We start from the raw sequence: 14,149 nt of genomic DNA, 5'->3' as shown, positions 1-14,149 counted from the left end.
AAGACCCCCGCCAAGAAATAAGACTCCCCTGAATGTCACCCTTGTGTCCCACTATGTCACCCTGTCCACCTTGAACTGCCATTGCCCCACTCCCTACGTCCCCTTGGACAATGAATCTGTGATACCAATAGACTGGACTCTATCCTGGACATTCCTCCATCATCAGCCCAGCCCATTGCAATACCCCCTACACTTATTATCACAGAAATAAACACCATTGGAACTAATACAAGTATGGAGTCTGTCAATTGATTGAAAAATGTATTAGTTTAACAAGCAGTAAACATTGCATTTCAAATGTACAGTTATATATACATAGGTATGACCTGTAGTGGGCAGCAGTAAGCACACCAGGAGCCAGAGTGGGGCACAGATATCTGAAAATAGAGATGTCAAAGGGTACAGTAAGTGGCCATATATTTTGGAAAATCAGGCTGCCATGTACAATGTCCAACACAAAACTGCAATGTAAGGTGAAGTTACAGTGTCTTACCCATGTGTCACTGCAAGTACTGTTGAATTCTAGTAGTTCTGTTGTCCACATCCTATTCATCACTGTCCACAGGCTCCACAGCTGTCACACGACCATCTCCAGCCTCATCCTCCTGCAGAAAAGGCACCTGGCGTCTCAAGGCCAGGTTGTGCAACATGCAACGATGATCTGGCAGACCTTTTTGGGTGAGTAGCACAGGGATCCACCTGTCAGATGGAGGTGCCGGAATCTGGCCTTCAGGAGGACAAAGGTGTGCTCAATGATCCTCCTTGTTCCCCCATGTGCCTCACTGTAATGTTCCTCTGCCCTTGTCCTGGCATTCCTCACTGGGGTCAGAAGCCATGAGAGGTTGGGGTTACTAGAGTCACCTGTAAATATCAAGGGACACCTGTTAGCCAGACACTCACCCTTAGGGCCAACTCCACACCCATATACCAACAGACACTGGGTGGGGACCATGGGCTCACCTATTAGCCACCCTGTGCCTCTGGAGTTGAGACATCACATATGGGATGCTGCTATTCCTCAAGATAAAGACATCATGCACAGAGACAGGATACCTTGCATTGACATGGGAGATGTACCGGTCCGCCAGGCACACTATCTGCACATTTAGAGAGTGAAAGCTCTTTCAATTTCTGAACACCTGTTCATTTCTCTGGGGGTGGGGGGGCCAAAGGCCATCAGTAGCACCAATGATGTTGGGGATATGTCCTATTGCATAGAAGTCAGCCTTCACTGTGGCCAAATCCTCCACCTAGGGGAATACGATGTACCTGTTTCATCAGGGCAGACAACACTCTGGTCAGCACGTTTGAGAACATAGGCTGTGACATCCCTGATGCCATTGCCACTGTCAATTGGAAGGAACCACTTGCCAAGAAATGGAGCACTGACAGGACCTGCACTAGAGGGGGGATACCCGTGGGGTGGCGGATAGCAGATATCAGGTCAGGCTCCAATTGGGCACACAGCTCTGTGATCGTGGCCCTATCACATCTGTAGGTTAGGATAATGTGCCTGTCCTCCATTGTCGCCAGGTCCACCGGGGTTCTGTACACAGGGGTATGTCTCTATCTCCTATTCATCCTCAGCGCTTGAACTCTAGGGTGAAAAACGGTGAGCAGATGGTTATATTCAAACATATACTCAGATTAATATGCCTTGCATTCTTTTTACAGAGACTTAATGTGAACGTGTAGGTCCGTTGATGTGCCTATGTCTGCTGTGATGCAGTTAGGTGCCATGGCCTGTGCCCCCCTGAAATGGCGGCCGCCTGACCTGTGAGGAGGGACAAGTGGAAATGAGGTAATTCTGCTGACGTTGTGCGTCATTGCGGGAGGGGGTCGACGACAGCACTGCAACACATCATTGGTTATCATTGGGGCCTAAGGGTTCCAGGAGCCAATGGTGATGTACACCGGCGTTGACGGTACAAACCGCCGCGGACGTGACCGGTATTTTCTATCTGTTCACTCACTTGCTACCTCACCTTCAAAAGGAGAGGACCTATACTGCAAGTGCTGCTGTGACCTGTGTCTAGAAGCGACCATGGCTCGAGTGTCTGGGGAAAGGGCCCCTGCCTTCACTTCCGAGGAGTTTGAGAGAATAGTTGATGGGGTCCTACCCCAGTACCCTTTACTTTATGGTCCTACAGACAAACAGGTGAGTACACTGTGAGCACGATGCATGGGGCATGAATGTATGGAGTACTGTGTGTGTAAGCCTCTTGTGGTGGGGCTATGGGGTCCTGGGCAGAGTGCTGCATGTTTGGTGGGCAATGTCTGTGCGTAAGGAGATGGGAGGGATATGGTGGGCCTTGAGTATAACAGTCCGGATGGTATGAATAATACCTTTTCTTAAGTGTCTTTTTCTGCAGGTCAGCACCCATCAGAAAAAGGGTATTTGGCATGCCATCGCCAAGGCGGTGTGGACCCTGAGGGTCTTTGACAGGCGGAGCACCCACTTTCGCAAACGGTGGGAGGACCTGCACCGCTGGGCAAGGAAGACGGCGGAGGCCCAGCTGGGGCTGGCCTCCCAACGAGGAAGGGGTGCCCGTCGTACCCTGACCCCCCTGATGTTCTGCATCCTCGTGGTGGCCTATCCGGAGTTGGATGGGCGCTTGAAGGCCTCACAGCAGCCACAAGAGGGTGAGAACAGATTCAGAATCATGAAGTTGTGCGTGTTGAGGTGTTACCTGGGTGGGGGATGTGGGTCTGTGGGTGCCCCTAGGCCAGGGCGAACATGGCAGGGTAGGTTCCATGATGGGCAAGTTCAGATGCACTCCCCCTCCAACCTCCTCTACCCAGTCTCATTCCCCTCAACCCCAGCCTATCCCAAGCACACCTTCAGACCTGCATGCACCCAAATCAACAAACAGAAGTGTCTCAGGCAAGCACAAGCACCACACTTCATCCCACAGGCACTCACTCAAGCACCCTCCAGATGCAGACACACAAACATCCACTGCCTCCACTGTGTTCCCCTCCTCCTCCTTGTCCACCTCCCTCCCAGTTGCGTCTCCACTCACACCTGCAGGCACTACATCCTCATCCACTACCTCCATCACCAGCACACCTATCTCAACACGCCCCTCACTGGCAGTCACCACCCCCATATCCATGAACACGTCCCCTGTGCTCCCAAAGTACACAAATGCAAGCACTCAGACACCCAACAGCCATCCACCTCACAACAGCATCCAACCCAGGCACCTGCACGCAAACACAGCAGACAGACACCTCCCAAAGCCACTCCCTCTTCCTCCACTCCCAAACCTTCACCCTCTTCCAGCCCCAGTGTCCCTCTCCACCCTTGACCTATTCCCTGCCCCTCCCCCCGTCCTTTACTTCGGGCCAGGGTGGGCAGAACCCAGCCCAGCACCTCAGCCACCCAGTCCACGGCCACTGTAGTTTCTGCAGCTACTTCAGGTGTGAGAGGCTCCAAGGATGCACCCGTCAGCACAGCCAGTGTGCTTGCACCACCTGCCAAGGGCAAGAAAGGGCCACCAACTAGCAAGGACAGGAAGGGGACACCAGCCAGCAAAGGGAAGGAGGCACCACCAGCCAGCAAGGGGAAGGAGGCATCACCAGCCAGCAAGGGTAAGGAGGGAACACCAGCCAGCAGGGGCAGGAAGGGAACACCAGCTGGCAGAAGCAAGGAGGCACCACCATCTGCCAAGGGCAGGAAGCTGACAACAGCTGCCAAGGCCAATGTAAAAGGAACAGACGCCGCAGGCAGGATGGATCTGGTGCCTGGGGCTGGAGCAGCATCTGGGCAAACAACACCAGCCATGGCACTTCAGCCGTCTAAGGCTGCAGGGGAGAGCTGGAGCCTCCTCCCCACCAATGACAGCACCAACACCTGCACAGCCGCCAGCACCACCACCTGCACCGCCAGCAGTACCACTGGCAGCAGCAGCATCCCCAGTACCACTGGCAGCAGCAGCCATCCGAGACCGCAGGGGAAGGGCTGGAGCCTTCCCCCCACCACTACAACACCGCCGCCAGCACCGCAACTGCCATCCACTGAGCAGCCATCACCGCCGGCGAGCAGTGTGTAGTCGTGACTACATGGGCTGTAGTGCGTCCTGGCCCCTGCAACACCTGTAGGTGTGACACCCAGGTGAGAGACTGTGACCTTGCACCATCCAGGATCAGCATCACAGGGCACAAGGCCCCCTCCAGAACCAGTGGAAGAAGGCATCCAATGACCCCCTCCTTGCAAGTATGAAGCACACTGGGCACAAGGCTTCCTCCAGAACCAGTGGGGAAGCCATCCACTTGAGAGACTGTGGCTTTGCACTCCCCAGGACCAAGCAGTGGGCAAACCACCCACTTGAGAGACTGTGGCCTTGCACCCCGCAGGAAGGACCAAGCAGTGGGCAAACCACCCACTTGAGAGACTGCGGCTTTGCACTCCCCAGGACCAAGCAGTGGGCAAACCACCCACTAGAGAGACTGTGGCCTTGCACTCCCCAGGACCAAGCAATGGGCAAACCACCCACTTGAGAGACTGTGACTTTGAACTCCCCAGGACCAAGCAGTGGGCAAACCACCCACTAGAGAGACTGTGGCTTTGCACTCCCCAGGACCAACCAGTGGGCAAACCACCTACTTGAAAGACTGTGGCTTTGCACTCCCCAGGACATTGCAGAGGGCATGTAGCTCCCTCCAGGACCAGTGGCTTTGTACCATCTTCCGGCTGAGGTATTACACTCACTTTTATCAATTCCTTTTGTCCTTGAGTTATTCCTGAGGGTTATGGGTTGTATATGTGATGGTGTTGCATCTGTTTGTGTGTATAGTGTTGTGGGTGGGAGTGTTGCGTGGGTGTGACACTTTCTTTTTCCTCCCCCACTTGTGTGCTAGGTGCGGTACTCACCGTGGTTGTCTTCACCGCCGTTCGTGTTCCTTGTGTAGGAGGAGGTAGACCAGCATTGGAAATATGTGCAGTTCGGGCTCCATGGCGTCGTGGTTCTTCCTTGAGTGTCAAGAGGTGAGTCATTTCCCTTCTGTGTACTGTTTCCGCCGTGCTTTTGGTGCCGTTGGTAACGCCCCGGAAAAGGTGGCGGATTGTTGTGTCATAATACAGTGGGCGGTACATTGTCTTCTGCCTGGCTGTTGGTGGTTACCGCCGCGGTGCTTGTTGCTACCGCCGTGGCGGTCGAAGTGTCAAAGTGGCTGTATGTGTTGCCGGTTTCTGCCATGGTCAAAATTCAATTTTTCTTACCGCCGGCCTGTTGGCGGTATTACCGCCGCTGTATCACCGACCGCCAGGGTTGTAATTAGGGCCTTAGTCCTTAATGCACCAACTTCCCAACCATATGAACCATCCGTAAAGTCAGTTATTGCAGTTGATGCCAGCTTGAAGGGCCTATGATCAGTATTTGGTAAATGGGTGGATGGGAGTGAAAATGCTGTTTTTGCTTCTAAGGCTCTTTCTCAAGCAGAGGCAAATTACAGTACTACTGAAAGAGAGACGCTTGTATGTATGTGGGGAGTGGAAATTTTTAAAATGTATTTATGTGGTACTCCATTTGATTTATACAGTGATCACAAACCTTTTGTGTACCTCCTGTGTGGCAATGGTTTAGGCAAAACTTCTTCATGTTTAGTTCGCCCACTTTCCAAACTCCAAGAGTACAATTTTGAGATTAAATATGAATAAGGAGGTAAGAAATAATGTGCAGACTGCTTGTCACACTCACCTTTAATTGCATCCATTCACTTGAAAGAAAAGGATGACAAATGTGTGGTGGTGACGATGGATGTGGTGGCTGCATGTGGTGCAGTTATCACAGAGTAAGAATGGGTATCTGTCACACAACAAGATGAAATTCTACAGAAAAATGTCTCTTGTGAGCTAACATGTGAGAACCAAATTTGCTTACTTGTTCCACCTGTTAGCCTTTGTGAACGCATTAAGTTGATGGCACATACTAGTCATCTAGGTATTTCAGCGACCTGCAAGAAGTTAAAACTATATTTCTGGTGGACAGGTAAAGACAGATCTGTTTCTAAGCTAATTGAAAAGTGTCCACAATGTGTTGCATCAGACAAACATTTGAAAACATCTAGTTAAGCATTGTTTCCACCGTCACTCCCTGCAGGGCCATGGATGAAAGTTGCCACAGATTTCGCAGGTCCTTTTAATCTTTTGTCTACAGAGCAGAGATTCATAATAGTACCGGTGGACTACTTTTCAAAGTGGATCTACTATGACTATGACTCACCCAGTACTAAGGGTCTGATTACGAGTTTGGTGGTCCGAGGACCGCCATGTTGGTGGTGGCGATGAAACCGCCAACGGGCAGGTGGAGCGGACCACACCGTATTGTGAGTTTGGCAGGTGAGGAGATAGAGGACCGCCAGCAGTCCGCCGCCAAGCAGCACAGACCGGCGCGGTCTTCTGGAGGCACAAACAGGCTGGTGGAGACCATGTTTCAGCTCAGGTCGTGGAGGTCGTGGAGGTCATGGTGGTCGTGAGAGTTCTGTAGAAAATGACAGTCACGTCTGCCACGTACGTGACCGTCACTGCCGGCAGACACAGACATTGGGCCATGACCACCACATGCAGCAATGTTATCCTATGGCAGTGTCCACCAGGATCACATCCGCCTACAGCCATGACGATATCCAACAACAGTCGCGGGTGGTTCCCAATGTCAAGATGAGTAGGCCAGGCAACAGCCATTTTAGAGGCATACAATACAATTACACAATATATTTAGATGCGTTACAATTCTACAAATGATGTCCTGACGAATATTGAGTGCTGGCCTTGTCCTGTCACATAGGTCAAACATTTTTGTCATCATGTAGTTATGTGGTCCTGCAGATGTGACAAAATTATTAGGGGTGCAACCAGCACCCTCTCCCCCACGTGTAATCCAGGACCTTGGGCTACTGATTCATAGGCAGTATATGGAGTAAATTGGACATGAGGCTGCTGTCCAGGTAGAGGTTTTGTACACATATGAGGATAAGCAATGCGTTAACCTTACACAAATGTGCACATGTTAGCCCTGGTGTGTTTTGTGTATCATGTTTACAGTGACTCACATGACATGATACATTACATAATTGACATGTAGTATGTAAGTTGCTAGAGAGACATTGAGTTACTGCCTAATTTTCTTTTTGGCCCACGTAGTTATCCTCAGAGAAGAAGGATCAGACACCCTCCAGTGTACCATCCACTAGCAGATTTGCTGAGCATGAAGGACAGACATGTCATTCAGATCTACCACCCGGATAGGCAGACAATCATGGATCTATGTTGTCAGTTGGAGCCAGGTCTGATGCCAGCCATACATCTACCAAATAGCATATCACCCATAGTCCAAGTCATGTCAGTGTTGCACTTTCTGACCACAGGCTCCTTCCAAAACACAGTGACCCTGGCTGCTGGGATGTCCCAGCCTATGCTCAGTTTGGTGTTGAAGGATGTTCTGTCAGCACTGTTGAAACACATGGACAGCTACATTTGTTTTCCTCAACATGAGAATTTTGCCCATGTGAAAGCAGAGTTCAATGGTTTGGCACACATCCCACATGTGGTGGAAGCCAATGATGGTACCTGTGTAGCCTTGGTTCCACCCCATGGCAATAAACAGGGCTATTGGAAAAGGAAGAACTTCCATTCCATCAATGTCCAAGTAGTGTGTTTGGTGGACCTCTAAATTTCCCAAGTATGTGCCCGATACCAGTGTTCAGTCCATGATGCCTTCATCATTTTCATCATGATGAACAGAACAATTCTCCAGATGACGACATGACTGCACAAAGAGAGGGACTGGCTGGTTGGTAAGTAACATATGTCATGTGTGTTTGCATGCTATGTCTGTTGCTAGTGCGACGTTGCTCTGGACTGATGGTTGCATGCATGTCACATTTCCTTACAGGGGACTCTGCCTACCCAAATCGTTCCTGGTTGTTGTCACCAGTGAGGAACCCAACTACGCCAGGGGAGGTCTTCTTCAATGAGGCAAATGGAAGAACATGCTGTGTCGCGGATCGGGCTTTTGGGCTCTTAAAGGCAAGGTTCCGCAGCATGAACAAATCAAGTGGAACCGTCCTCTACTCACCAGCAAAAGTTTGTAAGGTCATTGTAGCCTGCTGAATGCTTCACAAACTTGCCCTGAGGAGAAACATCTCAACATCCCTGATGAGGAGGAGCTGGCAGTGCCACCAGGTTAGTCTCATTAAATGCCTGGTGAGGATGACCATGATGAGGATGAAGGTGGAGTCACGCGGGCAGATCTCATCAATCATTACTTCACCTGAGTGTAGTATGTGATGTTCTATGATTTCTGTGACTGCATAGGATACTGTAGAGGTCAGGACTTGTGAACAGGGGTATCACGGTCTCCATGAGACAGGGCATCTCATGCAATACATCATACAGGAAAGGTTTGCTGGCAACATCAGACTTTAAGATGTGCCTCCCGTGAGTATCTTCTTTGTTTAGAGCAGTCACATTGCACTGTCAGAGAAACAACAGAAGTTTAAAATGAGTTTAATGTCTCATTTATGCCCTTGTCTGCCTAACTTCCTTGTATGTCAGTTTTTCCATCCATGTCTCTACACCATGCATCCTCAGATCCTCGTGTGGGCATTTCATTGTGTTATTGGCAGGTGGCTGTATCTGTTCTGATGTGAAGGGGACATGGAATTGATCCAAGTACTGTTTGTCTCTAATTTAGGTTGTGTGAGTTCCATGCCAAAGCTGCCTGGACAGTGGGAGGGCAGTAATCTGAGCAACAGGTTACACCTGTTTGCCCTGGTATGCTGGTCCAATGATTTCTTGTGTGTGATTATGTGGCTTGGTAAGATATCATCCTGTGCAAGCCATTTATTCTCCTTTCACATTGTGTTGATATTGATCCTGTATGCCATGTATGTAACTATCAATGTGTTTCCTCATTACAGGTCATAGTCCCCACGACACTGACATAGGTGTGTAACATGCCACTGAGGTCTTGGCATCTGCACCTCCTGGATGTTTTGATGGACGTCCCTGCTTGCAGAGGGGTTCTTCAGCTGCAAAGGCAGGGGTGTCTGAGGTAGGTCATTCCCCTGGCAGGGCCTCCCTTCCACTTGCTGCCACAGAGGTTGAAGGGGCTAATGTTACAGGGCCAATGGAAAGGATCCGATGTTGTTCTCGATGCCTGCTCGAGGTGGTGTTTATGTCCATTAGTACCTCTGTTAGAGAGGCCAAGGTGGTATTGTGGGCCTCTCACTGTATATTTCCTGGTGGTGATCCCTCTGAAGCTGCTTAATCTTCCTGAGTTCGGTGAGTACCTCACCCATTATGCCTTGGGATTGTTGGTAGGCTCCCAAGAATCGGGTGATGGTGTCCTGGTCAGTAACATCCCCAGCAGCCTCAGGCCACTGGCCCACACCATCCCTCCCATGCACCCTACACCCACATGCCTGCGCTCTTGGCACAGTTTGGCCCCTACCACTGGGTCCAGCTCCATCATTGTCAGAGGTGTCTCGATGTGACTCAGGTACCTGGACTGGGGGGGGCACATGATTGTTGAATCTGTACTTGGGACCCAGGTTTAGGGGTGACTGGTTGGCGGAGATGTTGATGCAACAGGGCTGGAAGGATATGATGTGGTCAGGGTGGGGCTGCCATGTTTCCCTGATAAGCCCACACCGTCCTCAACACCCACACATCCAGGAGTGATATCCTTACTGAGAGTTTCATCCATGGGGGAGTGGCAGTCCTTTGACTGTGTCCGTGTACCCAGCGGCAGGTAGACCTGTGGAAGTAGGAGACAGGATGTTACAGGTTGTATTGTGGCATTTACCGCCAACAGTTTACAGTGACATTTCTTTAAGGCCATGTACACATTGGCTTTGCATTTTTACCTTATGTGAGAGACAGACCTGTTATCATCTGCATAGACCTGACATTTGGTGAACAGACCAATTCCATGTCAAGTCACCTTGCTACAGGAGATCTTAGTACAGGAAAGATAGGAGTCATGAACTGACATCCAAGTGCCCTTGGATGTCAGTTCATGGACTCCTATCTTTCCAGCTCTGCATTCACAACAGTGGCTGGCCATGATGTGGCTTAGACCATCTCAAAACCTAGCAGACTGCTATGCGGGCAGCCCCGGATCCTTGTTGTTGAATATGTTAGTTGTCATCAATGGGACAGTGCAATGAGCATATGTGTTGTGCTGAAGCATCCTGGTACCTTTGAGTTGTCTCTCATTCATTGGGCACATAGGTTGGGCTGTCCTTCCTGTCCACAATATTTTCCTGGTGCTCAAGATGGACCTAGTGTACTATGATCTGTATGTTGGTCCCTCCCAGGTAGGTGACCTGCATTTGTGGTTTAACAGACAGCAGCACAATGTCACTGTGGACTGTAACCTGATAATTGGATCTAGAGGAACTTCTCCTCCTGGGATTTACGCTGATATTCCAGCAAGTACTACACACAGCATACATATGTCATCCTCTCAGGTGAGTAGACTTTCATAGCATGTTGATGTACAAGGATGTTAGGACAGATGCACAGTGAGCAGGTGTTTTGCTTTGAGTAGACAGTGCCTGCAGACCTATTATTGTTATCATAGCCTGCCCCCCTACACACCATACAGTTGATGTCCCCATAGGTGAGAATATGGCAAAGGCTAAGTAGAGGGAGAATGTTCCTAGTAGCAGAAAACACAGTATTGGCTGAATGGAGTGACATTCCCAGTGCCTGTAGACCTATCATTGCTGTCATTGCTTGTCCTGCCCACACGCCATACAGTTAATATCACCATAAGTGAGTACATGGCAAAGGCTGACTAGAGGGTTAATGGTCCTAGTAGTAGAGAACGCAGTATTGGCTGAATGGAGTGACAATCCCAGTGCCTGCTGACCTTTGCACTGCTGACATTGCCTGTCCCACCCACACACTGTGCAGTTTAATTCCCCTCAGGTGGGTACATCCCAATGTGGAGTTGACAGAGGAGGTAATTTAGAATGGGCTACACTGTTCAGGTATTAGTGATAGTAGGATGGTGCCTGCTGGGATTTGTAGAGCTGTCAACCCCTGTCATACACCCACTATACAGAGTTGTTCCTCTAGGTGGGTGTGATAGGCATGTTGGAGGACAGACAGTGGTTTATGGACAGTTGGACTCTTAACTGTTGGGTGTGGTGACATTGTAGGTGGGGAAAAGTGATCAGTGAGCATGCATGGCAATACATTATGGTGGGTTATTTTGTTGTAGTGACCTACCCGACTCAACTCCCCAGGTATTCCTGTCAAGCCCTCAGGGTGCAGGATGGCCAAGACCTTCTCCTCCCATGATGTGAGCTGTGGGGAAGGAAGCGAGGGACCACGCCTGTCTTGTGGACTGCCAGCTGGTGCCCTGGCACCATGGAACATACCTTCCCCCTGAGGTTGTTTCACCTCTTCCTGGTGTTGTCCTTTTTGTGCAGGTAGCTGCCTACAGAATTCACTCTTTGAACTATTCTTTGCCACATATTCCATTTTCCTGGCAAATAGTAGTCTGCTGGACTTGGGCCCCAAATATATGTGGTGCAACGCTAATGATTTCATCCACCATGACTCTTAACTCGTCATCTATGAAACGGGGATGTTTTTGTGATGACATGGTGGTGGTAAAGAAGTGATGCACATTAATACTTTGTAGGTGCTGTGTGTTGAGGGGGTGATGGGGAGTTACTAGTGTGACAGGGTGCAAATCTGTGTATTGGGGGTGTTGTGAGGATTTGTGATATGTGCTTTGTGAGAGATGGTGAGGTGCCTAATCTATGGATTGGTTTGCTCTGTTTTTGCTCTGGCTGTGTGTTTGGCGTGGGAGGAGCAAGGGTTTGTGCTGTGTGAAAGGGTGTGTTTTACAGTTTGATTGGATAGGTGTATTGAGTAGGCGAATGTGTGTCAGCTGCGTTGTTTTCAAATCTATCCAATGTGGTGTTATGTATTACTGTGGGGACTGCCGACCGATGCGGTGCACACCGCCATTGGAAGATCGCCATGGCAAGACCGCCATGGTGATTTTGGACTTGTAATAGATTTGGTGGTTGGTTGACGGACTGGCGGGACTGGTGGTTGAAACTCCTATTTCCCGCCCTCCTGAGTTCTGGCGGTCTCAGGATTTTGGCTGTCTTTTGGCGGTGCTGGCAGTGTCACTCGTAATACAGCGGCCTGTATGACCGCTAACATGGCGGTCTTTTGGCGGCCGCCACCGCAGCAGTCTGCCCGTCCGACCACTAAACTTATAATGAAGCCCTAAGTCAGCTATAGATGTATTTTAAAAAGTCTTTCCCATTGAAGGAAGCCCACAGTTCATTGTCAAAGATAATGGAATGGATTTTGTTTCCAAAGAAATTAATAATTTCATAACTAGTTTAGATATAACTCATTTACAAGTTGCTCGATCTAGTCCTTCTTCAAATGGGTTAGTTGAGAGAGCAAAGCGCATTATCAAAGAGGGTATTCAAACTTCTCTGTCATCTACTTTGGATGTAGCAAAGTTTTTGGAGGAAAAGATATGGGCATACTTAACCACACTTCACTCAACCACTGAAGTATCCCCTTTCAAGAGCTTATGTGGAAGGGAAGTGAGAACCAATCTCATACCATGATGGTTAGAGACTACTACTTCAAAAATTCAGGTTCACCAAATTATTTCTACTTCAGGGATAAGTTGTTTTTAAAACAAGAAAAACAACAATAATACTATGGCCCTCATTACAACCCTGGCGGTCGGTGGCAAAGCGGCGGTTAGACCGCCAACAGGCCGGCGGTAAAAAAATTGAATCACGACCATGGCGGAAACCGCCAACATAGACAGCCACTTTAACACTCCGACCGCCATGGCGGTACAAACAAACAGCATGGCGGTCTCCGCCAACAGACAGGCGGAAGACAATGTACCACCCACACCATTATGAGAGGCCAATCCGCCACCTTTTCAAGGGCGGATTCAACACGAACAAAAACATGGCGGAAACTGGACTTGGAAGGGAAAACTCTCACCTCTACACACCCCACGAGGAACCAGGACGCCATGGAGCCGGAACTCCAAATTCTACCTGCCATTGTCTTCCTGCTCCTCTACCAGGAGCACGACCGACGGCAGCGATGACCACAGTGAGTACTGCACCTACAACACAGGGGAGGGGGGAGGGAAAAGAGAGTGACACACACACGCAACACGCAACACCCCCATCCCCACCCACTACAACACACACCAGTATATGCTGAAACATTACATTTACACCCTCCAACCCACCTGGAAGAACGCAATGACAAAAGGAAATTATTTGAACTATTGTAATCTGGAAAAGTCCATTACTCAAAAATATATATACACTATTAACAAATATGTACACCAAGAATTAAAGTCCAGGTACTGCACCTACATAGTCCGTGGACCACTGGGCCCAAAATGCATGGGCGAGGCCCACACTCAATAACTGATCCAAACAGAGAGAACACTGCAGGGGCATCAGATTGAAATAAAACAGGCACCTCAGGGAGAAGGGAAGGGGGGCACCTCAGCCGGATGAGTGCACGATGCCAGCTCCACGAGGGGGCTCCATGCCCATTGATGTATCCTGGGGAGTGCAAAGCCACGGTCTCTCAAGTCTCTCCAGTGGGTGGTTTTCCCACTGCTTAATCCTGGGGAGTGCAAAGCCACAGTCTCTCAAGTCTCTTCAGTGGGTGGTTTGCCCACTGCCTTATCCTGGGGAGTGCAAATCCACAGTCTCTCAAGTCTTTTCAGTGGGTGCTTTGCCCACTGCTTTATCCTGGGGAGTGCAAAACCACAGTCTCTCAAGTCTCTCCAGTGGGTGGTTTGCCCACTGCATTATCCTGGGAAGTGCAAAGCCACAGTCTCTGAAGTGGGTAACAGTCTCCACTGGTTCTGGAGGGGGCTTTGTGCCCAGAGTTCTTCATCCTGCCAAGGACAGAGGTAGTGGATGTGATTTTCCACTGGTTCTGGATGGGGCTTTGTGCCCAGAGTGCTTCATCCTGCCAAGGACAGAGGTAGTGGATGTGATTCTCCACTGGTTCTGGAGGGAGCTTTGTGCCCAGAGTGCTTCATCCTTCCAAGGACAAAGGTAGTGGATGCCTTTCTCCACTGGTTCTGGAGGGGGCTTTGTGCCTAGAGTG

The sequence above is a fragment of the Pleurodeles waltl genome, chromosome 10, assembly GCF_031143425.1.
Source record: "Pleurodeles waltl isolate 20211129_DDA chromosome 10, aPleWal1.hap1.20221129, whole genome shotgun sequence".
In the NCBI taxonomy this organism is placed as follows: domain Eukaryota; kingdom Metazoa; phylum Chordata; class Amphibia; order Caudata; family Salamandridae; genus Pleurodeles; species Pleurodeles waltl.
Note: the sequence above shows the minus strand (reverse complement) of the source record.